Source organism: Schistocerca nitens, chromosome 5 (genome assembly GCF_023898315.1).
Source record: "Schistocerca nitens isolate TAMUIC-IGC-003100 chromosome 5, iqSchNite1.1, whole genome shotgun sequence".
NCBI classification, from domain to species: domain Eukaryota; kingdom Metazoa; phylum Arthropoda; class Insecta; order Orthoptera; family Acrididae; genus Schistocerca; species Schistocerca nitens.
Window position 1 is genome coordinate 340,484,117 of NC_064618.1, and position 26,509 is coordinate 340,510,625.

The 26,509-nt window shown below is 41.8% G+C and overlaps 1 protein-coding gene and 1 non-coding gene across 2 annotated transcripts in view; one reads left to right on the top strand and one right to left on the bottom strand.

Moving 5' to 3' along the window:
• Positions 1–26,509, bottom strand: part of LOC126259958 (voltage-dependent calcium channel subunit alpha-2/delta-3) — a 941,077-nt gene that overhangs the window by 363,960 nt on the left and 550,608 nt on the right. The window lies entirely within an intron of this gene.
• On the top strand, positions 10,506–10,579 carry Trnai-uau (transfer RNA isoleucine (anticodon UAU)). Its single transcript has one exon. It is a non-coding gene; the product is annotated as a tRNA-Ile (tRNA).

Here is a 26,509-nt window from a genome sequence, read left to right on the forward strand (position 1 = left end):
GGCCTTGTAACATTAACCAAAACGGCCTTGCTGTGCTGGTACTGCGAACGGCTGAAAGCAAGGGGAAACTACAGCCGTAATTTTTCCCGAGGACATGCAGCTTTACCGTATGATTAAATGATGATGGCGTCCTCTTGGGTAAAATATTCCGGAGGTAAAATAGTCCCCCATTCGGATCTCCGGGCGGGGACTACTCAAGAGGACGTCGTTATCAGGAGAAAGAAAACTGGCGTTCTACGGATCGGAGCGTGGAATGTCAGATCCCTTAATCGGGCAGATAGGTTAGAAAATTTAAAAAGGGAAATGGATAGGTTAAAGTTAGATATAGTGGGAATTAGTGAAGTTCGGTGGCAGGAGGAACAAGACTTTTGGTCAGGTGATTACAGGGTTATAAATACAAAATCAAATAGGGGTAATGCAGGAGTAGGTTTAATAATGAATAAAAAACTAGGAGTGCGGGTTAGCTACTACAAACAGCATAGTGAACGCATTATTGTGGCCAAGATAGACACAAAGCCTATGCCTACTACAGTAGTACAAGTTTATATGCCAACTAGCTCTGCAGATGATGAAGAAATTGATGAAATGTATGACGAGATAAAAGAAATTATTCAGGTAGTGAAGGGAGACGAAAATTTAATAGTCATGGCTGACTGGAATTCGTCAGTAGGAAAAGGGAGAGAAGGAAACATAGTAGGTGAATATGGATTGGGGGAAAGAAATGAAAGAGGAAGCCGCCTTGTAGAATTTTGCACAGAGCATAACTTAATCATAGCTAACACTTGGTTCAAGAATCATAAAAGAAGGTTGTATACCTGGAAGAATCCTGGAGATACTAAAAGGTATCAGATAGATTATATAATGGTAAGACAGAGATTTAGGAACCAGGTTTTAAATTGTAAGACATTTCCAGGGGCAGATGTAGATTCTGACCACAATCTATTGGTTATGAACTGCAGATTGAAACTGAAGAAACTGCTAAAAGGTGGGAATTTAAGGAGATGGTACCTGGATAAACTGAAAGAACCAGAGGTTGTAGAGAGTTTCAGGGAGAGCATAAGGAAATAATTGACAGGAATGGGGGAAAGAAATACAGTAGAAGAAGAATGGGTAGCTCTGAGGGATGAAGTAGTGAAGGCAGCAGAGGATCAAGTAGGTAAAAAGACGAGGGCTAATAGAAATCCTTGGGTAACAGAAGAAATATTGAATTTAATTGATGAAAGGAGAAAATATAAAAATGCAGTAAATGAAGCAGGCAAAAAGGAATACAAACGCCTCAAAAATGAGATCGACAGGAAGTGCAAAATGGCTAAGCAGGGATGGCTAGAGGACAAATGTAAGGATGTAGAGGCTTGTCCCACTAGTGGTAAGATAGATACTGCCTACAGGAAAATTAAAGAGACCTTTGGAGAGAAGAGAACCACTTGTATGAATATCAAGAGCTCAGATGGAAACCCAGTTCTAAGCAAAGAAGGGAAGGCAGAAAGGTGGAAGGAGTATATAGAGGGTTTATACAAGGGCGATGTACTTGAGGATAATATTATGGAAATGGAAGAGGATGTAGATGAAGATGAAATGTGAGATAAGATACTGCATGAAAAGTTTGACAGTGCACTGAAAGACCTGAGTCGAAACAAGGCCCCGGGAGTAGACAACATTCCATTAGAACTACTGATGGCCTTGGGAGAGGCAGTCATGACAAAACTCTACCATCAGGTGAGCAAGATGTATGAGACAGGCGAAATACCCACAGACTTCAAGAAGAATATAATAATTCCAATCTCAAAGAAAGCAGGTGTTGACAGATGTGAAAATTACCGAACTATCAGTTTAATAAGTCACAGCTGCAAAATACTAACGCGAATTCTTTACAGACGAATGGAAAAACTGGTAGAAGCGGACCTCGGGGAAGATCAGTTTGGATTCCGTAGAAATGTTGGAACACGTGAGGCAATACTAACCTTACGACTTATCTTAGAAGAAAGATTAAGAAAAGGCAAACCTACGTTTCTAGCATTTGTAGACTTAGAGAAAGCTTTTGACAACGTTAAATGGAATACTCTCTTTCAAATTCTGAAGGTGGCAGGGGTAAAATACAGGGAGCGAAAGGCTATTTACAATTTGTACAGAAACCAGATGGCAGTTATAAGAGTCGAGGGGCATGAAAGGGAAGCAGTGGTTGGGAAAGGAGTGAGACAGGGTTGTAGCCTCTCCCCAATGTTATTCAATCTGTATATTGAGCAAGCAGTAAAGGAAACAAAAGAAAAATTCGGAGTAGGTATTAAAATTAATGGAGAAGAAGTAAAAACTTTGAGGTTCGCCGATGACATTGTAATTCTGTCAGAGACAGCAAAGGACTTGGAAGAGCAGTTGAACGGAATGGACAGTGTCTTGAAAGGAGGATATAAGATGAACATCAACAAAAGCAAAACGAGGATAATGGAATGTAGTCAAATTAAATCGGGTGATGCTGAGGGTATTAGATTAGGAAATGAGACACTTAAAGTAGTAAAGGAGTTTTGCTATTTAGGGAGTAAAATAACTGATGATGGTCGAAGTAGAGAGGATATAAGATGTAGACTGGCAATGGCAAGGAAATCGTTTCTGAAGAAGAGAAATTTGTTAACATCGAGTATTGATTTAAGTGTCAGGAAGTCGTTTCTGAAAGTATTTGTATGGAGTGTAGCCATGTATGGAAGTGAAACATGGACGATAACCAGTTTGGACAAAAAGAGAATAGAAGCTTTCGAAATGTGGTGCTACAGAAGAATGCTGAAGATAAGGTGGGTAGATCACGTAACAAATGAGGAGGTATTGAATAGGATTGGGGAGAAGAGAAGTTTGTGGCACAACTTGAGTAGAAGAAGGGATCGGTTGGTAGGACATGTTTTGAGGCATCAAGGGATCACAAATTTAGCATTGGAGGGCAGCGTGGAGGGTAAAAATCGTAGAGGGAGACCAAGAGATCAATACACTAAGCAGATTCAGAAGGATGTAGGTTGCAGTAGGTACTGGGAGATGAAGAAGATTGCACAGGATAGAGTAGCATGGAGAGCTGCATCAAACCAGTCTCAGGACTGAAGACCACAACAACAACAACATATCTCCCCAGTACCAATGTCACTAACGGGCAAAAATAGTCGAGATTGTAGGTTCCCAGGATAACAAACTGTCTATATACATAATTGAATTTTTGTGGAATCCTCAGAGCGCGGGTCTTCCTCGCATCTGGCCTTTTTTCGTTTTCTTTTTTCAAACGAATTCATACTAATCTTCAACATCTCGTCAACGTCAACACCATTAGAGAGAAGATATACCAACTTGGGGGAGGGGAAGAGACTATGTTCTTCTTGAAGAAACTACCCTTCTCTCAGCTGCTTACTTGTTCAAAAAGGCTCTGAGCACTATGGGACTTAACATCTGAGGTCACCAGTCCCCTATAACTTAGAACTACTTAAACCTAACTAACCTAAGGACATCACACACATCCATGCCCGAGGCAAGATTCGAACCTGCGACCGTAGCGGTCGCGCGGTTCCAGACTGTAGCGCCTAGAACCGTTCGTCCACCCTGGCCGGCGCTTACTTGTTGTCGTACTCTTTAGTCGAAAGATTGGTTTGATGCAGCTCTCCATGCTAGTCTAGCCTCTGCAAGCCTCGTCGAGTAACTACTACAACCTACGTCCATTTGAAGCTGCATACTGCATTCAAGCCTTGGTCGTCTCCCTTTACAATTTTTATCATCCCCTCTCCTCCAACCCCCCCCTCCCGCTGCTAGTTAGGGGCGGGAGGGGGGGGGCGAGTAGAGTGGCCCCAATTGGGTGGCGAAGAGGGACGCCAATTGGGAATATTTCATCGAAGAATATCAGTTTCGGAATTTGACTTGTGACCAAGTGGTCAGAGGAAAATACTATTACTAGTCTAACTAGTAATTCCCCTTCCTCGATTTTTTAAGGAATCCAACTCTCATGTATAAAGCAGCATGTTTTAAATTTTGTTGGAAGTCGATATGTGCTTTCATTATCAAACACTGGATGAACACAGTCTGGGTAATTTACGCTACTCCATTTTAAGAAAAGCTAGTTTTTCACCTATCTCAATATTTATTATGTACCTCTTGAAATAGGTACCCTACAATGACATAATTTTGCAGATATATTCAGCGGTATACGTGGATACTGCCTGAAAAATGTGTTGCGAATAGAATTAGATGCAAGGAAGTGATAAATTAAAACGCCATGCCCGATGTTTAAGTTCTACTGCCTGAAAAGCGAAAATGTATAAGCCATAAAGGTTCTTCCTTTCATCATTCTATGGGCCGTGTAAGTGAGAAAAAAATTCATAAAGGTCTCAAATTATATACAAATTTTGTTGCAAGTGTTCTTCTCAAATAATGGATGAATATAATTTGGGTATTTGCATGCGGACAATTACGCTGCCTCAGTACACAGTATCTAACTTTAATATTTGACTATTGTGCTAAATTTTTAACGCCACATTGTTGCTCTTAATGAGTATATTATTATACTATTTTAAATTTTTAAATTCTGTAAGTAATTACACGAAATGTTGGAAATCAAATTTATATTGTCCATGAAACAAGTTGGATAGACAAACTGTAACTGGGTCAGTGCACCGTTTTAGCCGCTGAGTAATAACAGACTCTGAGGCAGTGGGTTACGAACAAAAATGTGAAGGCCTATTGCGTATTTGTGTATCTGTTTATAAAGGAAACAGAGGAAAGTCGAGAACTTGTTAAGCATGTGGAATGTTGTCACGTGTGTATAATTCCCTAAAAAATGGTTCAAATGGCTCTGAGCACTATGGGACTCAACTGCTGAGGTCATTAGTCCCCTAGAACTTAGAACTAGTTAAACCTAACTAACCTAAGGACATCACACACAGCCATGCCCGAGGCAGGATTCGAACCTGCGACCGTAGCGGTCTCGCGGTTCCAGACTGCAGCGCCAGAACCGCGCGGCCACTTCGGCCGGCTATATATAATTCGCTATAAACCTTCGTTAATTTCAGTTGTGATAAACAGTGTAAAGGACGATGCTTACAATAGCATAGAATTCCAGCTAATGTATTTCAATGGAACAAAAATAAAAGAGTTATTTAAAAATCCTTATCAACGATAATTACCAACATAAATTCAACGACTTTATATCGCTGTCATCGTCATCTTTGTGCCAGGGTGCGAATTTATCACATTACCTAGCCGACTGAGTGGCCTCCAGATAGTATGATGCAAAATTCCATTCTAGAGTATTTATTGACAGCAGTAGCAAAGTACGGAGAATAACCATTGTTTTTTTTTTTTTATCAGAGACTTGCTCTTTTCAGAGACCCACCACACAGTCGCCTTACTCAGTCGCTACTAGAAACACTATTATACTTCGTGTTTTGGAGTTACCTTTTATGAACGTCCAGGAACTTAATATTGCGAGAAACTAATATGAAGCACTTCATTTACTGTACACTCATAATTACACCTTAAACAACGTTTTGTCTGTAATGAGACAATGACTTTCTGTAGTCACTGGACGTTACATGGAATACCCATTGAGCAGTCTTTGTCTGGACTGACAAGCTGATGAATGTCACGAGAGACACCCAGACACACGTGTAATAAGGAAAGGATGGAACGAACAGTGAACTCTAAGGCTCGTCCGGTAGAGAAATACATACGGTCTTCAATCTTGATCGCTTTTACTTACTGACGCCCTTTAACTTTAAGCGTTCCGGCCCATGCCTTTATGACCATTAAACACCCTAATAAAACCTAATAATAAAACCAATTTTATAGTTTATAACACTACTTAAAAAGATGCAATTATGTTTCAAGTATTTATGCACTTATACAACACAAAGTTTAAAATTGACTGACGCGCAGAAGTATTTTTTTAACGTTTGTAACTGCCGAGTAACGTCACCTACTTTCTTGAATGGAGCGCTGTAATTTTTCTGCAAAAAGAGCCCTAGAAAGGTACTGCAGCGACATAATATTATGGAATTAGATCAAGCAGTTACAAGTTAACAGTGGCGCAAACTATTGTCCCGCCATCAGAAGAATAGGTCCTACAAAGCTCTCCCCTGCTACACCAAATGTAAGCACTTAATTCAGGTACGGTTATTATGTTTATTATTGCAGAAGTCTTATCAAGAGCTCAAAATAAACCTTGAGCAATGAAGGAGACTGCAAAACTATTCCGGCCAGACAATACTGCGCGTTGAACTTCGTCTGGACTTATCGCACCTTAGACACAAGTGTTATACCATTTCATCTCTTCGTGAGTCGACGGTGTTTCCTTATAGATCTCTTTTTTTACTTTTTTTCCACAGACAAAAGCCCATATTTATAAAGTCTGTCGAGAATGAAGGCCATTTTGGGTTTCGTGAACGACCGATTGAAAAAAGAAAATGGCTCTGAGCACTATGGGACAACATCTGTGGTCATCAGTCCCCTAGAACTTAGAACTACTTAAACCTAACTAACCTAAGGACATCACACACATGCATGCCCGAGGCAGGATTCGAACCTGCGACCGTAGCGGTCGCTCGGTTCCAGACTGTAGCGCGTAGAACCGCTCGGCCACACCGGCTGGCCAACGACCGATTCATTGATTTCCAAAAGTTTTGTGAAAAAGTCTGTAATTGTCTGCGCGGAATGAGCGAGATATCCATCATGTTGCTCTCTGTCTATGTCCCGCCAGATATGTTCCAATAACGACGGCAGCATAGATGTCAGGAATTGTAGATACTTCGGGCTCTGTGGGGTTCCTTCGATAAAACGGGGGGCAATAATGCGATTCTTGAGAAGCTCGCACCACAAGTTGAAAGATCAAAGTCAAAGTTTTAGCTCTTCTCTCAGTCTTCGTGGATTCTCATCTGACCAGTACTGCACTTTGCGAAGGTTGATTTACCCCTGGCTTGTAAATGATGCTTCACCCCTAAAAAAAAGTAATCTTGCATACTAACGCCAAATCACTCTGCAGGTTTCGTGGACACTACTCGGAGAACTGTAATTGATTTCGAAAGTCATCACCGATGAAACTATTGACGGAGTGAAATGTGGAAAGGAATGTATTATTAGCAGGATACTACTTTGATTCCGCTCGTACATTCAAGGTGCTTCATAATGACATATGTATTGTGTGTTACCACTGCTAAAATGTTAGTTTCGTCTCGCTAATCACTTGCTGTTCTTTTCGTCAGTGTATTTCATTCTTCACACTTTCGGCATATTAAAAATTTTTAAGATGTTGTAAATGACATCTCGCTGCTACTTTAACAGTTTGGCGACATTCGTCACTTTTTTGACTCTCGTATTCATTGTGAAAATCTGAACAGATACACAAGCAAACTGTCCGATAGTTAAAACAGCAGAACGCAAACTGATGGGCTTCAGCTACAAAGGTGAACACACGAGCCTTTTCTGAATTATGCGTGTGCCTACATTGCGTAAAATAACAGCAGACGTTCAGACATCTTCTCCTGACCTCAGGAAAGTGGTTTATCAGCCACTACTGATATTGTGAGGTGGCTCCTCGGGCGGCGTATGTACTGATCGTATCTTTAATTGGTAACCTACATAAATTAGACTACTGGCCATTAAAATTGCTACACCACGAAGATGACGTGTTACAGACGCGAAATTTAACTGACAGGAAGAAGATGCTGTGATATGCAAATGATTAGCTTTTCAGAGCATTCACACAAGGTTGGCGCCGGTGGCGACACCTACAACGTGCTGACATGAGGAAAGTTTCCAACCGATTTCTCATACACGAACAGCAGTTGACCAGTGTTGCCTGGTGAAACGTCGTTGTGATGCCTCGTGTAAGGAGGAGAAATGCGTACCATCGCGTTTACGACTTTGATAAAGGTCGGATTGTAGCCTATTGCGATTACGGTTTATCGTATCACGACATTGCTGCTCGCCTTGGTCGAGATACAATGACTGTTAGCAGAATATGGAATCGGTGGGTTCAGAAGGGTAATACGAAACGCCGTGCTGGATCCCAACGGCCTCGTCGAGATGACAGGCATATTATCCGCATGGCTGTAACGGATCGTGCAGCCACGTCGCGATCCCTGAGTCAACAGATGGGGACGTTTGCAAGACAACAACCATCTGTACGAACAGTTCGACGACGTTCGCGGCAGCATGGACTATCAGCTCGGAGACGATGTCTGCGGTTACCCTTGACGCTCCATCACATACAGGAGCGCCTGCAATGGTGTACTCAGCGGCGAACCTGGGTGCACGAATGGCAAAACGTCATATTGTCGGATGAATTCAGGTTCTGTTTACAGCATCATGATGGTCGCATCCGTGTTTGGCGACATCGCGGTGAACGCACATTGGAAGCCTGTATTCTTCATCCCCATACTGGCGTATGACCCGGCATGATGGTATGGGGTGCCATTGGTTACACGTCTCGGTCACCTCTTGTTCGCATTGACGGCACTTTGAACAGTGGACGTTACATTTCAGATGTGTTACGACCCGTGGCTCTACCCCTCATTCTATCCCTGCGAAACCCTACATTTCAGCAGGATAATGCACGACCGCACGTTGCAGGTCCTGTACGGGCCTCTCTGGATACAGAATATGTTCGACTGCTGCCCTGGCCAGCACATTCTCCAGATCTCTCACCAATTGAAAACGTCTGGTCAATGGTGGCCGAGCAACTGGCTCGACACAATACGCCAATCACTACTCTTGATGAACTGCGGTATCGTGTTGAAGCGGCATGGGCAGCTGTACCTGTACACGCCATCCAAGCCCTGTTTAATTCAATGCCCAGGCGTGTCAAGGCCGTTTTTACGGCCAGAGGTGGTTGTTCTGTGTACTGATTTCTCAGGATCTATGCTCCCAAATTGCGTGAAAATGCAATCACATGTCAGTACTAGTATAATATATTTGTCCAATGAATACCCGTTTATCATCTACATTTGTTCTTGGTGTAGCAATTTTAATGGCCAGTAGTGTAGTATGTTATGAGCCCCCAGTAGACTAGCGATAGGTTGGCCGCCGGCTCCCAAATACTGATCGCTATGAATCGGCACCATTCGTAAAACTTCGTGTCGACTGTTCTCTGTTTCAGACTGCTGCCAGCCTCAGCGACACCAAAGTTGTCACAGAGCAGTTACCTAACCAAGTGTTGTGTTGTGCGTGTGAGTGGACAATTAAAAGAATAAATTTTTGGTAAGGCCTTATGGGACCAAACTGCTGAGGTTATCGGTCCCTAAGCCTACACACCACTTAATGTAATTTAAACTAACTTACGTTATGGAGAACACACACACGCATGCCCGAGGGAAGACTCGAACCTCTGACGGGGGAGCCGCACTGACCGTGATAAGGCGCCTCAGCCCGCATGGCTACCCCACGCGGCGAACGGACGAGTAACTGATAAATAAAAGTAACGGCACTTACATTTTGATTCATTATTTAAAATGAGACACGATTACAAATGTTTACTAAATGTTTTGAATGTCATTTTTCTTCTAGTCATTGCGTTGTATTACAACAGCCCTAATTTAATTTCATATTCCTTGCTACAAATCTGCACCGCGTTTGAAAACGACAGTCTCTGTAATCTGCATTCACGAATCCGTGTTACGTTCGTGTCAAAATTTATACCATAATAGCTGATGGGTACGAGTCACGCACGCGCCTGAGTTGTCAGTACTGGAAGATAAACAATAAAACATTCGCCCCCCCCCCCCCCCCCCCACCTTCTCCCTCACAACTTCTAATCCCGCAGTGGCCGCCGCACAGCTTTCCCATTTGCCCCTGAGGCAAGCGGCAACTTTACTTAGCTCACGGTAGAATTCACCAACGTCGATTAAATTTAAGCACGTTTTAAAGTACTGTTGTCTCTGTAAATATTTTTGTTTGTTGCTGAGCAGGAAAACTACACTCTTATGGAGCTCTTAAAGTTAATTGACGTTTTCAGATTCGGATGTAAGTTGCGAGATAAAATACAGCTAGGAACCCCGGGCCGCACTAACACTTGTTTCGGGCAGCATTTGACGACCACTGTGTTAAGTCGTAGACTTTCTCTTCGAAGCTTCTTCCCTATGCCACGGAATAAAGTATTCAATATGATAAAAAAAATCGTTGTCGTAATTCGACAGCTATAAGTGTTAAAACGTACATGCAGACTTCTGAAATTCGTTGTGTTGACCGCCACAACTTAACGAATAATCGCAAACCAAGAACGAATGAAGTTATAATGAAATATAGACCTTTCGCTGCTTACAGGCGTTGATAAATATCAACGGGGCAGTTGAAAAATGTGTGCTCCAACTAGGACTCACATAGATAAGGCTTACCGGCCAATGATATTTTTCAGTGCAGATGCACAAACATCGCTGAAACTTTTATGGGAATCGGTAGATTGGCTGCCGCGAGTAATGAGTATAGTGGGCAGGGGCACTACAAATGTAATGTGTGGACAGTAAGTCGGAAAGGTGGGTCTCACGGAGAGCGTGTCCTCGATGGCTCAGTCGGATAGAGTGTCTGCCCTATAAGCAGGAGACCCCGGGATCGAGTCCCGGTCGGAGCAAACAGTCTTCAACTGTCTCCGTTGATATTTATCAACGCCTGTAAGCAGATTCCGGCACGGTAGCTCGGCGTGTTCGGTCATAGGGCTGCTCGCCCTTTGTAATAAAAAAACTGAGTAAAGGAATCAACGGTCAACTTGAACGGATGTCTTGTGACGTCCGCCTAGACCAAACGCAACGAACAATGCCGAAAAAAAGAGCGTCTGACATGTAAGCAGGAGATCCCGGGTTCGAGTCCCGGCCGGTAGGGACACACATTTTTCAACTGTCTCCGTTGATATTTATCACCGCCTGTAAGCAGCTTATGGTCTAGATTTTATTATAATTTCATTCTTCTCGAGCTGCAGGATCGCCAATGATATCTGTACAGATACCAGCTTCACCAAGAACGAATTGTGAACATGAGGAAAAGCTGGTCGGTGTGTTACTACATCTGAAAAATGATGTCTATTCAAAATCCGCGCCAGTCGCATGTGAGTGGCGCTAGTAGTGCCACTACGAGCATATACAGGGTGTTACAAAAAGGTACGGCCAAACTTTCAGGAATCATTCCTCACACACAAAGAAAGAAAATATGTTATGTGGACATGTGTCCGGAAACGCTTACTTTCCATGTTAGAGCTCATTTTATTACTTCTCTTCAAATCACATTAATCATGGAATGGAAACACACAGCAACAGAACGTACCAGCGTGGCTTCAAACACTTTGTTACAGGAAATGTTCAAAATGTCCTCCGTTAGCGAGGATACATGCATCCACCCTCCGTCGCATGGAATCCCTGATGCGCTGATGCAGCCCTGGAGAATGGCGTATTGTATCACAGCCGTCCACAATACGGGCACGAAGAGTCTTTACATTTGGTACCGGTTTGCGTAGACAAGAGCTTTCAAATGCCCCCATAAATGAAAGTCAAGAGGGTTGAGGTCAGTAGAGCGTGGAGGCCATGGAATTGGTCCGACTCTACCAATCCATCGGTCACCGAATCTGTTGATGATACGTACCGATGTGCTTGATGCTAGTACTGTAGAGCAATGAGTCGCATGTCAACACAAACACCGAAGTCAACATTACCTTCCTTCAATTGGGCCAACTGGCGGTGAATCGAGGAAGTACAGTACATACTGACGAAACTAAAATGAGCTCTAACATGGAAAAAAGCGTTTCCGGCCACATGTCCACATAACGTCTTTTCTTTATTTGTGTGTAAGGAATGTTTCCTGAAAGTTTGGCCGTACCTTTTTGGAACACCCTGTAGATCAGGTTTGCTTTCAACACACGCTGTAACGGTCGTGAGCGTTAAGTTAGCTCTGAAATTGGACATGGCTAGTTGATGTTAGTCAAGAATGCCTTAAAGACGACAAAGAAACCATTATAAACACCTCACTGAGTTTGGGCGAGGTCGTGTAATAGGGCAACGAGAAGCTGGATGTTCCTTGTGCGATATTGCAGAAACACTTGGCAGGAATGAAGCCACTGTAGATGACTGCGGGCAGTGATGGTCACGACAATGTACAGTCGCAAGAAGACCGGGCTCCGGACTACCATGCGGCACAACCGAGAGGCAAGACCATCGCGTTCGGCATGTGGCTCTGACGCATTTTACTGCACCTGCAGCACAATTTGAGCTACAGTTGAGATCGCAGTGACATAACGAGCTGTTACAGATCGGTTACTTCAAGGACAGCTCCGATCCGGTCGCCCTGTAGCGTGCATTCCACTGACCCCAAACCACCGCCATCTGCGACTTCAGTTGTGTCAAGCGGGAACTCATTGGAGGGCAGGGTGGAGGCCTTTTGCTTTTCCTGATAAAAGCTAGTTCTGCCTCAGTGACAGAGATGGCCGTGTGTTGATTAGAAGGGGGGCAGTTGAGGATGTGCATTCATCCTGTCTAGACGCAGTGGACCTAGACCTGGAGTTATGATCTGGGGTGCGATTTCGCATGACAGCAGGACCACTCTCGTGGTTATCCCACGCACCCTGACTGCAAATTCTTGTGATTCAACCTGTTGTGCTGCCATTCGTTAACAGCATTTCAGGGGGTATTCCAACAGGACAATTCACTCCCACGTACCTGTGTTGCAGCCCAACATGCTCTACAAAGTGTCGACATGTTGCCTTGTCCTGCTCGATCTCCACATCTGTCTCCAGGCGAGCACGTATCGAACATCATTAGACGACAATTCCAGCCTCATCCACAACAAACATCAAAAGTCCCTGTACTGACCGGCCACATGCAACAGGCGTGGAAGCATTCCACAAACTGACACCCGGCACAAGTACAACACAATGCAGGCACGTTTGCATGTCTGCATTCAGCATCCTGGTAGTTACACTGATTATTAATGTACCAGAATTTCACATTTGCAATGGCTTATTTCGCGCTTGCAGAGAACAATAAGGAGCAGTCAAATGAAAACGAAACAGATGGATAAAAGTAAGTAGACTATTTATTATTTCAAAAGTGATTGTCATAACTGTTAATACATTTACCCCCACGTGAAAAAAGTCGATCTATGGCTTCATGGAAAAATGCTGGCGGTTGCCTACGAAACCATGATTACACCATGGTGTTCACCTTTTCGTCTGAAACAAATCGACGGCCAGGAATGTCCTTCTTCAGGGTTCCAAAAATATGGTAATCGCATGGGGAGAGATCGGGACTCTGGAGGGTGGGTAAGAGACTCCCAGCGATACTTCCGTAGCGTAGCCGAAACAACCCTGGAGCCCTGAAGAAACACATTCGTGGCTGTCGATTTGCTTTGGACGAATTGGTGCACACCTGGGTACAAGCATGGTTCCGTAAACAATCGCAAACATTTTTCTGTGAAGCCACAGTGGGATAAATTTAACAGTTATGGATACTACTTTTGAATAAAGAAAAGTTTTCTTACGTTTTTTCACCTGTCTCATTTTCATTTGACTGCCGCTTATGCTACTGCGGAACCAAAAAATTGCAGAGCTTTGTCCGAAAAACAAATAGCCAAGTGCGGATAAGAGAGGACTCAGTACAAACTTCATTATGTATGTATGGAGTTCATCCATCCTGGGAATCGAGAATCGCGATACCGATACTGGCAAAATATTGGTCCCGGGAATTCCAAGAACGTATCAGACATTCTACAGTAGTTTCTCAGACTAGCCTGGACATCCAAAGGACTTCAGTTTATATGTAGACAGAGACGATTTAATAAAATATTTTTATTTACTTACTAAACCATGACTACAACGTACGTTTTATATTTGTATGCAATAATGTTCGTCCATTATGTTTCTGACGGATGGTGAATGTTCAGAGGGCGAAAAATATTTTTTACGTGATATAATTACAATTTAAAAAGTTTCATATTTTTTACTTTACTTGTACTTTACAACTTGCTTCTTGCCAAATTTCATGATTCTAGGTCAACGGGAAGCACCCTACAGGTGTTGATGAGTTAGGTTTTGAGTATCAAAATATGTGACATAAATGTCCATTGCATTGAGTTAGAAGCTTACAATTATTACACTGCCAAGGAACCAAAGACCTTAGTGTGTGACATGAATTTGAACTTAATACTCCAAACTTTTCCAGAGAAAAAGGTTTTTATTAAACGGACAGACAAACAGACAGGCGGATAAAAGAGACAAAAAAATTGTTTTCCTTGTTATATAATGACTAATCAACAATTTTCCGATTTTTTCCTTTAGCTTTACTGCGAAACACTGCTTCTTGCCAAATTTCATGATTACAGGTCAGTGGCAAGCATCCTGTAGGTTTTGATGAGTGAGTTTTCGAGTGTCAAAACATATGATCTAACATTCTGCGTAGGGTCTGTTTGTTCTAAGTCGTGTCTCCCTACCACTTTCGCGCAACGACGCTCTGAGCGTGTTTTTTTAGGGAATTGACTAGTTTGAACCTGGGAACTGTTCCTGGTAAGGAGACGCCAGACCACACATGACATGTAGAGTTCAGAAGAGTTCTGTGAGACTAGCGATGATATAATCAAATACTTAATGATTTCATCGTCAGCTCCACTGCACTCCCTGTAAAAGAATCTTAATACTAACTAAATGTAGTGGAAGGGGTTCAAGGCTTTCCTATTTTTAGTTAGCTGGTAAAATAACGTCGAAAAAGCAGTTAAGTTTACCATTGGAAATTTTATTCTACTCACAAAACATTGTTTATGAATTGCACTATTGATAAAAGGAAATATTTTAATACAGGATGATAAAAACCAACTGCGTTCAACAAAAATGTGAACGAATATTTCCTGAATGGGTTTCCAAGTTCTACAATGGATCGAAGGATGACCTATGCCATATCACATCTATAATCTAGGTTTAAGTTAAGTTTCATAAAAGAGAAAACTATAAAAATAGTCTACAGTGACCCTCAATTATCTTTAATTACTTATCTACCTTGTCGTAAATTGCAGTGGCTGATGTGGCTTCTCAATAATTACATAACAGAAAAATCATTGCGTTTCAGATTTTAACTTACGTAGCAAATGTGAATACCATGAGCTTTAATTGACGATCGACACTAGTATTACGCAAAAAGGGGATGTAACAGATGAGACTTCTGCAGTTCTGACTGAAGCCTGATGCGCTCAAAAATGCGGCATCGCCTGCGTTCATTACCTTGTCGGTGTTTAGGCAGCGTCAGGGGGCGGCGGGCAGCGCAGCTCCTCACATCTTGCCGTCTCGGAAGCAGCTCTTGTCCTAACTTCTCTTTACAACAATTTACCGAAGTTGGTTTAAAAAAAGCTATCTGGCTGTGTTTTCAACTGACCAATCAGGGTCTCAATGTTAACCTTAAGCTCCGCCTACAAAATGAGAAACGTTATACTTTTCGTGGTGGGGCGATGTTTATAACGTTTGCAACGTAACACTGACGCGAAAAAGTCTCCCGCTAAAACTTGCAACTGGTGTGGCCCTTTTAGTGTTATCGTAAGATCTATACTGTCCTTCTGGAGGGCTCTATCTTTTAACATGGGCTGGGGGGTGGTTTTGGCTGTCAGCTGGCGACGTGGGTGTCCGTCCCTTATCGTAGGGCCTTCTAGCTTAACACGGTTCTGCTCTCGGCTTCTGTTCTCGTTTCTTCCCTCGTAACTGCGTCTGTTTCACGGTGGGAAGGTATGACATGCATTTAGGCGTTCTTGTGTTAGTCTGTGGTATTCCATTTGCTCACTCGTTACTCGTATTACTTTGGTTAATTTAATGTCACGATTTATTCTGAGCTTTGTGACATACTGCCGGATTTGCTTATCATGTCAGGGTTTTCATGGAAGGTGTTGGTTTTGCCTGACACCGTACAATGAGATAAATGGCCGTATGTTTTAACTGAAGTGACTTAGATGCTTAAAATTCTTACAAGTCGAAAGGGAACATAGATCTTCATATGTGACATGAATCTGAACTTGGTACGTCCATCCATTCCTGAGAAAAATATTTAACAGGCAGACAGGCAACAAATCGATCCTATAAGGGTTCTATTTTGACAGGTTGAGACACGGAACCCTAAAAAAGAATTTGATAGTTGCATCCTGGTGGTTGATAAGGTTACGATAATAGGCTGATTTTTTAAAATGACGTTATAGTGACCAATCGTTAAATTGAGTGTAGATTACCAACATATTTAGGACGTCAAAAAGCACGAGGAGACTTAAAAAAATAAGGTACACATCATAACTTCCTGTCAGATTAAAACTATGAGCTAGACGTGGAGTCGAAACTGGGATCGTTAACTTTCGCAGGCTAGTGCTCCGCGAACTGAGCTATCCACGTACAACGCACGACCCTTAAGTAAGCTGGGAGACACTGGAATAAAGCTGCGAGTGGGGGTCGTGAGACGTGTCTAGATAGCTGAGCTCAGCGTGTTCCGCGTCTGTAATGAAATAACTGAGTGAAGTTCTCATCGACAGAATTTGAAGGATATCATGCGTCATTAGTACAAAACCCGAGACAAAAAGAAGATGGTGGAGCACTTAACCGCGAAAAGAAAAAGGTCCCAGATTAGAGTCTTGATCTGGCACATAGTTGTAATCTGCCAGGACGTATCAAATCAGCGCACAATCCGCTCCAGAGTGGCAATTCATTCTGGAAAGTTATACATTATTATGGAAGGCTAAGTAACTCTTATTGAATGTTGCACTACACTTCAAAGTAACACAGATGCATGACACTGTTTTGAAACATGGACACCCAGGTTCTGCAAACATCGGTCGGAACGTTCTACCAATCGTTCAGTTCCTTGCAGGAAGACAACAGCTCCTTCGTCACGGAGCTATAGAGAATCCCTGTGTTAACGTCCTCATCGATGGGAATGTCATCCCCCTTTCCCGCACCTTTCCCCCCCCCCCCCCCCTCTGAAACATGGAAATCACGTGGTGCAAGATCTATCTGAAATAACTGGAAACAGCTGATTAGCATCACTCACGTCTTTACAGCCTTGGTCAAATTGCTCGTACCATTTCAAATGGTTCAAATGGCTCTGAGCACTATGGGAGGGGACTGGGGACTGATGACCTCAGATGTTAAGTCCCATCGTGCTCAGAGCCATTTGAACCATTTGAACCATCAGATGTTTTGCCCACACGAGTCGTAGAATCCTGTGTACTTCTACTTCATGGAACTCCTCCAGTCAGTATTAAGTTACAAGTAGCTTACATTTAATGGCAACGGTTCTAAGTAGACTGATGGCCTAACAATGGGGTCGACTACACTGATGAGCAAAAGAAAAACCATGCTTAATACCTTCTTTGTCCATCTTTGTAACGAAACACATCACCGATTCTGCGTATCAGGGATCCGACAATTGGTTGATAGGTTTGTACAGGTATGTGGCATCAGATGTCTGCGCACGGGTCATGTAATTCGCCTAAATAACGGGGTGTTGATTTGCGTACTCGGTAATGCCACCAGATAGCGACACAAATTGGTTCCATATGATTTACATCAGGCGAAGTTGGTCTCCGAGACGTCATCATTAGTTTACTGTAAAGCTCCTCACACCACTGTGGTACGGTTCTGGCTCCGAGCCACGGACATTTATACTGCTGAAAGATGACGTCGCCGTCGGGGAAGACATCAAGCATGAAGGGATGCAGGTGGCTCGCTGCTGTAAGCGTGTCTTCGATTACCATTACACATCCCATGCAAGCGCAGGAAAATGTCTCCCGTAGTATAATACTGGTGCTATAGAGTGTAACACTGCTCCCACCAGGTTGCCTCCGTGGCATGCTGCACGTTTCGAGCTACCCGTTCACCTCGATGGCTGCGTTTGTGGAGACGACCATCGACTTAGGGTAGCAAAAACGTGATTCATCCGAAGAGCCGACAGGTTTCCGTTGATCTACGGTCGAATCCCGATGGTCCCGTGCCCACTAAAATCATAGTTGACGATGTCATTGGGTCAACATGTGAGCATGAAGGGCGGTCTGCTGCGAAGCTCCATGTTCAACAATGTACGAGGACGGTGCGCTCCGAAACACTTGTGCGTGCACCAGCATTGTGCTATTTGGGTAGAGATGCCCCAGATCACCAGCTATCCTACTTTACAGACCAGACAAGCCTCCGAACCCACGTCCTGTGAAGAGTCGTGGACGATGTAATGCCACTTCCTCGGACGAGAAATAAAAATCAAAAATTAGCTCCCAATACCCCAAAGATTTCCCCTCAAGTCCTAAATTCCCAGAAAAGTGAATAAGCTAACGGGCATGTTGGCGGCGTTCAATGCAGTTGCCTGTGCAGCAGCAAGACACAGACTGTGTGTAGCGCAGGAGCGCGCTCGCTTATATACTGTGCGAGGTCTTTGACCTTAGATAAGGACTTAAGAGTTTTTTCAGTGGCCAGCGGAGCGTTATCCCGGACGCGTGCTGTAGTCACTCTAGCAGCACACGTCCCCGCTGGCGCGCCGCCAACACCAACCGATAAGAGTGTTTACATAACAAAGCTGTTGCATCCTTGAGCCTCCGGTTCTAGATGTACACTCGTTGGTTAGTGGCTGACGCTACAGATATTTATTTATGGAAATATACAGTACAATCAGCTACAAATTTTATATATTCACATACACCTTTACCTTTAACCCAAATAAATACAGACTCAGTTTGATTAATTTCTCTTTTGCTACGAGTATACAGGATAAGAGGAGATGTTGAGTCATAGGCTGATTTACCAAAATTTTTATTACCAATTTCAAACATATGATAAGTACGATAGGCAATTACATCTCTATCATTGAAACAAGTAATTAAATCAGGAATATAAGACTTGACAATTCAGCAATCTACGAAAGAAAGATTATATTTCAGTAAAACTAAAATCAAAATCATAGTAAATCGCAAAATTAGCATAAATTAACATTCGCAAAGTAGAACCAACGATCCCAAAGAATACTCCGTGTGAGTACTCTTTGGGAATCGTAGTAATGACTAAGTAAAATTCAATGCATTGTCACTGCGTTACGAGAGTTAGTCGAAGCAGGTCATATGTTTGAATGCTCGTACATGTAGGCGCGCTTAGATTGTTTTTGAGATTGAGTAATTGCGATCTATTATGACGCAGTAATACGATCTTCTGACTTCAAATATCACGGCATTAGAATTCGAACGGAGGGCTTTTACCTTCTAGAATAAAGTGAACTTTTAACTAGATAATTGAACTAAACATTACTTAGGCAGTGATTTAGGCAACGAGCACTGGTAGACAATTTTCATTCATAATAGCCAATGATTTATGGAACTTCACTGATAGGTCCGAAGCATATAATTTAAATCCCTCCAACACCTGGGAAAGTTTTCTTATCAAGGTTCGATTAGGAAGTGACTGATATTGTGCAATAAAACACCCTCTCGTGCCAAGTCGTGCATTTGTGATTTAAAATTCTATCAAATTATTGACATGAAACTGCCGAGTAATAATCTTAGCGCAGCGATAATATTTGACTGTAGCGCTCGGCGCTTGTGTAGAATCTTTGACTCAAACAACAAGCCCACTGTTACGATTTCTTAGATACTTGAAATTACGACCAGCTTGTAGGGAATTTGTTGTGGATGTGACTGTATTGGTTTTATCATAAAATATTTCATCATTAGTCAGTTAAACATCGATTACGAACGATTAATTACGATCCTGGGTGAAGTAAATATCTCACGCATGTCGACATTTCGGTTCAGCACTGTTATTTTGTGTAACGTCGTCTTCGTAACTTGATAACGATCTCAACACTCTACCGACTTCGTCGAGTTTTAGCCGAGGCCAGGTACAAATCAAACCAAATCATCAAGAAGAAGAGGCGTTATAACGTCCACCGTTATAACGTCCAACCATTAATGCGTAGTAATAGTTTCAGTGTTCTACCTCTTTCCGTAGATGCTCACGACAATAGCACGTGAACTTTCGAACTGCTTCGCAGTTTTCGAGATACTCATTCACAGGTTCAAATGGCTCTGAGCACTATGGGACTTGACTGCTGAGGTCATCAGTCCCCTAGAACTTAGAACTACTTAAACCTAACTAACGTAAGGACATCACACACATCCATGCCCGAGGCAGGATTCGAACCTGCGACCGTAGCGGTCGCGCGGTTCCAGACTGTAGCGCCTAGAATCGCTCGGCCACTCCGACCGGCTACTCATACACAGGGTCTGCATAATAATGATCTGCTCTTTGTCAAAGTCGCTTATCTCAGTCGATTTTCCACTTGCAGCCATCGCGAGGGTGATCCCCCGTCCGTGTCTGCTCCGCTTACACAATTTTGCTACCGCGACACGTGCTCGCAACGTCACCAGGCAACATCCAATCTCGCAGAGGGCAGTGGTTATAATGTTTTGACTTTCAGTGTATCTAATACCGTAGCTGACATGTAAACAAGTCATTTGGAAGAAAAATTGTTTAATAGCCACAATCTAGCCTAAAGAAAAATGAATATTTTGGCAGGAAATGACAATCAGCAAAAAGGGGTACCTAAGACATTCCAGACATAGAAAAACTTGCACCAGAAAATTAGATTTAGAGAGCAACATGCATAAGACAAAAGCATCTGTCACCTAGATCGAAATATCACGAGAGACAACAATAATGCACATTCACAATTTATAGGAAAAATACAATAGTCAGCACCAAAATCCCTGCAACGTCATGTCATCCAAAACTTCATAAACAGTCAGCGTATAGTTCACTGCTGCTTAGGGCAATTAAAATACCTTTGAATCAAGGAAACATGCAACAGGAAATAAACATAGTGAAACAGATGGCAGTTGTCGATGGCTGTAATACTTCCATGGTTGATGCATGTCTAGACAAAGTGAAGGCAGACTCTGATTCAAACCACACCACAAAAGATGAAGATAAAACCAAATGTATATCTAGCATTCCATACATTGGCAAAGGTTGCAAATATCTTTAAAAGTCACAGAGTAAAAACTGGGTTCTTTACATCTACTAAGCTACAACAAAAACTAATATGTACAGCAAAAGTCAATCATGAACAATATGCAGACTCTGGAATATACAAAATAACAACCCTAGAAATGCTGTATGTTTTGCCAAGGACAATAGCCATACACACACAATAGAGGACACTCATTTGAAAAAGTACAGCAAAATGTCAGAATACTCCACTAACTAAATTAAGGTCATGAAATATATCTGTTGCAAGAATTGGAGATACTGGAGACATATCGATATTTCAAAAAGTTTCCCGACGACATGCGCCTCAACTTCATGGTTAAACTACAATGGTAGCCTCTTGGGTAAAATATTCCCGAGGTATATGTACAGCTACATGATTACTCTGCAGTTCACAACTAAGTCCCTGCAAATGGTTCATCAAACCTCTTTCGAGCTCTTTCTCCACCGTTCCACTCTAGAACAGCGTGGGGGCAAAACGCACACTTCAATCTTTCATTGAAGAACTCTGATTTGTCTTGCTTTATTATGGTGATCATTTCTCTCTATATAGGTGGGCGCCAACAAAATATTTTCACACTATGAGGATAACGTTCGTCGCAGAAATTTCATGAGAAGATCCTGCCGCAACGCAAAACGCCTTTGTTTTAGTGATTGCCACCCCAATTCGCATATCATATCCGTGGCACACACTCCTTCATTACGCGATAACACAAAACGGGCTGCCCTTCTTGGGATATTTTCGATGTCCTCCATTAATCCTATCTGATGCGAATCCCACACCTCCTGGCAATACTTCAGAAGAGTTCCGACAACGTGATGTAACCAATCTCTTTAGTAGATCTATTGCATTATGTAAACGTTCTGCCAATAAATCGCAATTACCCTTTCGCTTCTCTGGACGGGAACTACTCCGGAGGGTGTCGTCATCAAGAAAAAAAAATCTGGCGTTCTAAGGATCGGACCGTGGAATGTTGGATCCTTAAATCGGGTAGGTAGATTAGAAAACTTGTGAAAATAAATGTGTTGATTGAAGTTAGATATAGCAGAGATGAGTGACGTTCGGTGGCAGAATGAACAGGAGTCAGGTGAGTACAGGGTTATAAATACAAAATCAAACAGAAGTAACGCAGGAGTTGGTCTAATAATGAACAACGACGAATGCAGGTAAGCTACTACCGGCAGTATAGTGAACGCAAGATGGGTGCATCTTTCAGATGTAGAAACATGCCTACCAACTTTCGTTTATGTCGCACAACACCTTGTTGGTACTCTTTCGTTTATGTCGCACAACTCCTTGCTGGTACTGTGATTTCTTCCGTCAGTGTGTAATCAATCTGAAAGTCAAGATTGGCACAAAACCAACATCCAAAACAGCAGTATAAGTTTATATACTACCTAGTTCTACAAATAATGAAGAGTTTGAAAGAATAAATGATGAGATAAAAGAAATTTTTTAGATAATGAAGGAGAGGAAAACTTAATCATGATGAGCGACTGGAATCCAATAGTAGGAGAGGAAGTGAAAGAAAAGTATTAGAAGAATATAGACTTGAAGAAAGGAGTGAAAGAAGATGTCACCTGGTAGAATTTTGCACAGAGTATTATTCAATCATTACTTCTTAAGAATCATGCAAGAAGAGTGTAAAGGTGGAGCAGATCTGGAAACACCGGAAAGATTCAGACTGATTACACACTGACGGAAAAAAATCAAAAAACCAACAAGAAGTTGTGCGACATAAATGAAAGTTGCTAGGTGTGTTTCTAGATCTGAAAGATGATTATTCAGATTTCGCGCCAGTCGCATAGGAGTGGTACTTGTAGCACCTCTTTAAGAATGCAAATCAGGTTTGATTTAAATACACGCTGTAACGGTCGTGAACGCAAGTTAGCTTAGTCAAGAATGCCCTTAAGACGACATTAATGCCATTCTCAACACCACACTGAATCTGAACCAGGTCATGTAATAGGGCTATGAGAACTGGATATTCCTTTCGCGATGCTGCCGAAAGACTTGGCAGAAATGTAGCCACTATACATGATTGCTGGCAGGGATGGTCACGAGAATGTACGGTCGCAAGAACACCGGGCTGCCTGCCGAGGTGGCCGAGAGGTTCTAGGCGCTACAGTCTGGAACCGTGCGACCGCTACGGTCGCAGGTTCGAATCCTGCCTCTAGCATGGATGTGTGTGATGTCCTTAGGTTAGTTAGCTTTAAGTAGTTCTAAGTTCTAGGGGACTGATGACCTCAGAAGCTAAGTCCCATAGTGCTCAGAGCCATTTGAATCATTTTTTAAAATGCCAAATACCTAAAGGTATGTTACTTAGACAAAAGGATTCCTGAAATTTCATAACTCCACATCAATCATTTTTTGCTGGTGAAATTTTTTTCCGTCAGTGCATAATGGTAATCCAGAGATTGCGAAAACAGATTTTAAACTGTAAGACATTTCCAGAGGCAGATGTGGGCTATAATATATTGGTTTTAACTATAGATTAAAACTGAAGAATTTGAAAAAGGTAGGAAATTAAAGAGATGGAACTTGGATTAGTTAAAAAACCAGTCGTTGTTGAGACTTTCAAAGGGAGCATGAGGGAATGATTAACTGATAGAGAGGAAAGAAATACAGTGGAAGACGAATGAGTAGCTCCGAGAGATGCAAAAGTAAGGCAGCAGACGATTAGGTAGCTAAAAAGACAAGGTCGAATAGAAATCCTTGAATAACACAGATAATGAATTTGACTGATGAAGGAGAAAATCTAAGAAAGCAACAAACTAAAGAGGGAAAAGGAAATACAAGAGTCTAAACTTGAGATTGAGAATAAATGCAAATGATTAAGCAGTAGTGGCTAGAGGACAAATCTAAGCCTATAGAAGATGTTTGACTAGGGGAAAGATAGGTTCCGTCAACAGAAAAATTAAAGAGGCCTTTGGAGAAAAGGGAGGCAACTGCATAAATAACAAGAGCTTAGATGGAAAACCAAAGTAACCAAAATGGGGAACTGACAGGTGTGAATATTACCGAACTATTAGTTTAATGAGTCATGTTGCAGAACACTAATTTATTATTTGTAAAGGAATGGAAAATCTGATAAAAAGTCAATTTGGGCTCCGAAGAAATGTGAGATCACGCGACACTACGACTTATCTGAGAAGATAGGTCCAGGAAAGGCAAACCTACGTTTGTAACATTTTTAGATTTGGAGAAAACTTTTAACAATGTTGACTGGAATGGGAGCGAAAGGTTATTTCCAACTTGTACAGAAACTTGACGGCAATATTAAGGACGAAGTGCGTGAAAAAGGAGCAGTGGTTGAAAAAGGAGTTACACAGGATTGTACTTCTCCCCAAAGTTATTAGTCTGTGCATTGAGAAAACTGTGAAGGGAGGCAAGGAGAAATTTGGAGTAGGAATTAAAGACAGGGAGAAGAAATACAAATTTTGAGGTTTGCCGATGACATTGTAATTCTGTCTGAGACAACAAAGGACTTGGTACTACAGCTGAATGTAATAGACAGTGTCTTGAAAGGAGGATATAAGGTGAACATTATCAAAAGCGAAAGAAAGATAATGGAACGTAGTCGAATTAAATCAGGGACACTGAAAGAATTAAATCAGGAAACGAGACGTTGAAAGTAGTAGATGAATTTTACTATTTGGGCAGTAAAACATAGTATTACGGCCGAAGTAGAGAAGATACAAGATGTAGAGTGGCAATAGCAAGAAAAGCGTTTCTGAAGAACAGAAATTTGTTAACCTGGAATATAAATATAACTGTTATGAACTCTGTTCTGGACGTTTGGAGCATAGCCACTTACGGAAGTGGAACTTGGAACGATAAACAGTTTAGACAAGAAGAGAATAGAAGCTTTTGAAATGTGCTGCTACAGAAGAATGATGAAGATTAGATGTGTAAATCCCGTAACTAATAATGAAGTACCGAAGAGGATTAGGAAGAAAAGAAATTCGTGGTGTATCTTGGCTAAAAGAAGAAATCGGTTGATAGGGACACACTCTGAGACGTCGAGGAATAGTCAGTTATTAGTATTGGAAGAAAGCTCGGTAAGGGGGTCAAAAATATATAGAGAGAGATCGTGGGACACGTACAGGTTCACATGTATGTAGATAGCAGTGGTTACTCGGATATGAAGGGGCTTGCATAGCCTAGAGTAGCCTGGAGGGCTGCACCAAACCAGTCTTCGGACTGAAGACCACAACAAGAAACAAAATATTAAATGAAAAACTGGAAAGTGATTCAGTTATTTTCTTCAGAATGTTCAATAGTATACTTAAACAAATATAGTGACACACAGAAATAAGTACCGTTGTAAACATATACAAGTAAACAATCATTTCCTGAAAAGAGTTGTGCAAAATATAAATAAAAATAAAATCGTGGGTGGTAGTCGAAAATTTATATCGTAAACAGACCTAAAGAGTTAACTAATTGAAAGACAAATATTAAATTAAAATTTTTAGTAATATCTATATTGTCGAAATTTGTGATTTATTCTTTTAGGCACAGATTAAAAGTACTACAAACGCTTCTTTTAGCAACATTGTGAGTACACTACTACATTTAATTTTCAGACTTTTTCTGTTACGATTTCCTCGATGACCTTGATCTTTACTGTCCGTCTTCAACATCCAATAATTCTCAGCCTTAATATTTTCATTCGATCTACTCTGGCAGTGCCTCTCAGCCTCCTTAAGTCTAGTGGAAGAGTTCTGTTTGCTCTTCACTATGATATCCCACATTTTTAAGGACGTAAATATGAGGATGTAGGAAGTCGATTTTTACTTTCATTTTACGATCCAGCTGCTTGAAGTTTTCTCACGTGGTTTTGATAATGCCCCTGTAATTTGGATTCTTTTTATTCCCTTAAAGGTATTCAGTAACAGGCGTGAAAGCAGTCCATGCATCTGTTGCTCTAACATTCAAATTCGCAATCCTTCATAAATTTGTGAACGTGAGGCCCAACAAATATTCCAATATTTCTTATCTCATGAAGGAAAATTTCATAGAAAGGCATTTAAAACAGCATGCATTTTGTGGAAGAGCCCTTACAAACTGCTTCAACTCTGGTTTATTATAGCGTGGTGGAAGCAATAATTTTTGTGGTCGACGAACGGTTCGTGCAAGAATTTTTAGTACACAAATGTCTCCGATTTAGTTGCTCTTTTGGACGCCGGCGCTTTAACTTTGCCTGGAGACCACAGTCACATAAAAAGCAGCGCATTTTGTGTACCCAGTTTGTTTTTCTAATCAAATTCCTATCAACAAAAATAAAATAAACTTTCTTCCCTGACGGAAGAAAGATATGAGCATTTTTGAAATCAACATAAGAGGTATTGAAGAACACTTGTTCATTTGGAATCATCTGATATCATCCAGACTGGTGTTGTATGTTTCATGGTTTCAGTAACAATGCGTATAACTCGTAGGAAAGCCGTATTCTTACTTAATGGTTCTTTGCGACGTGCCAAGTACAGACTAAGTAGAAACTGTAACGTATGTCAATAAGACTAGCAAAGAAT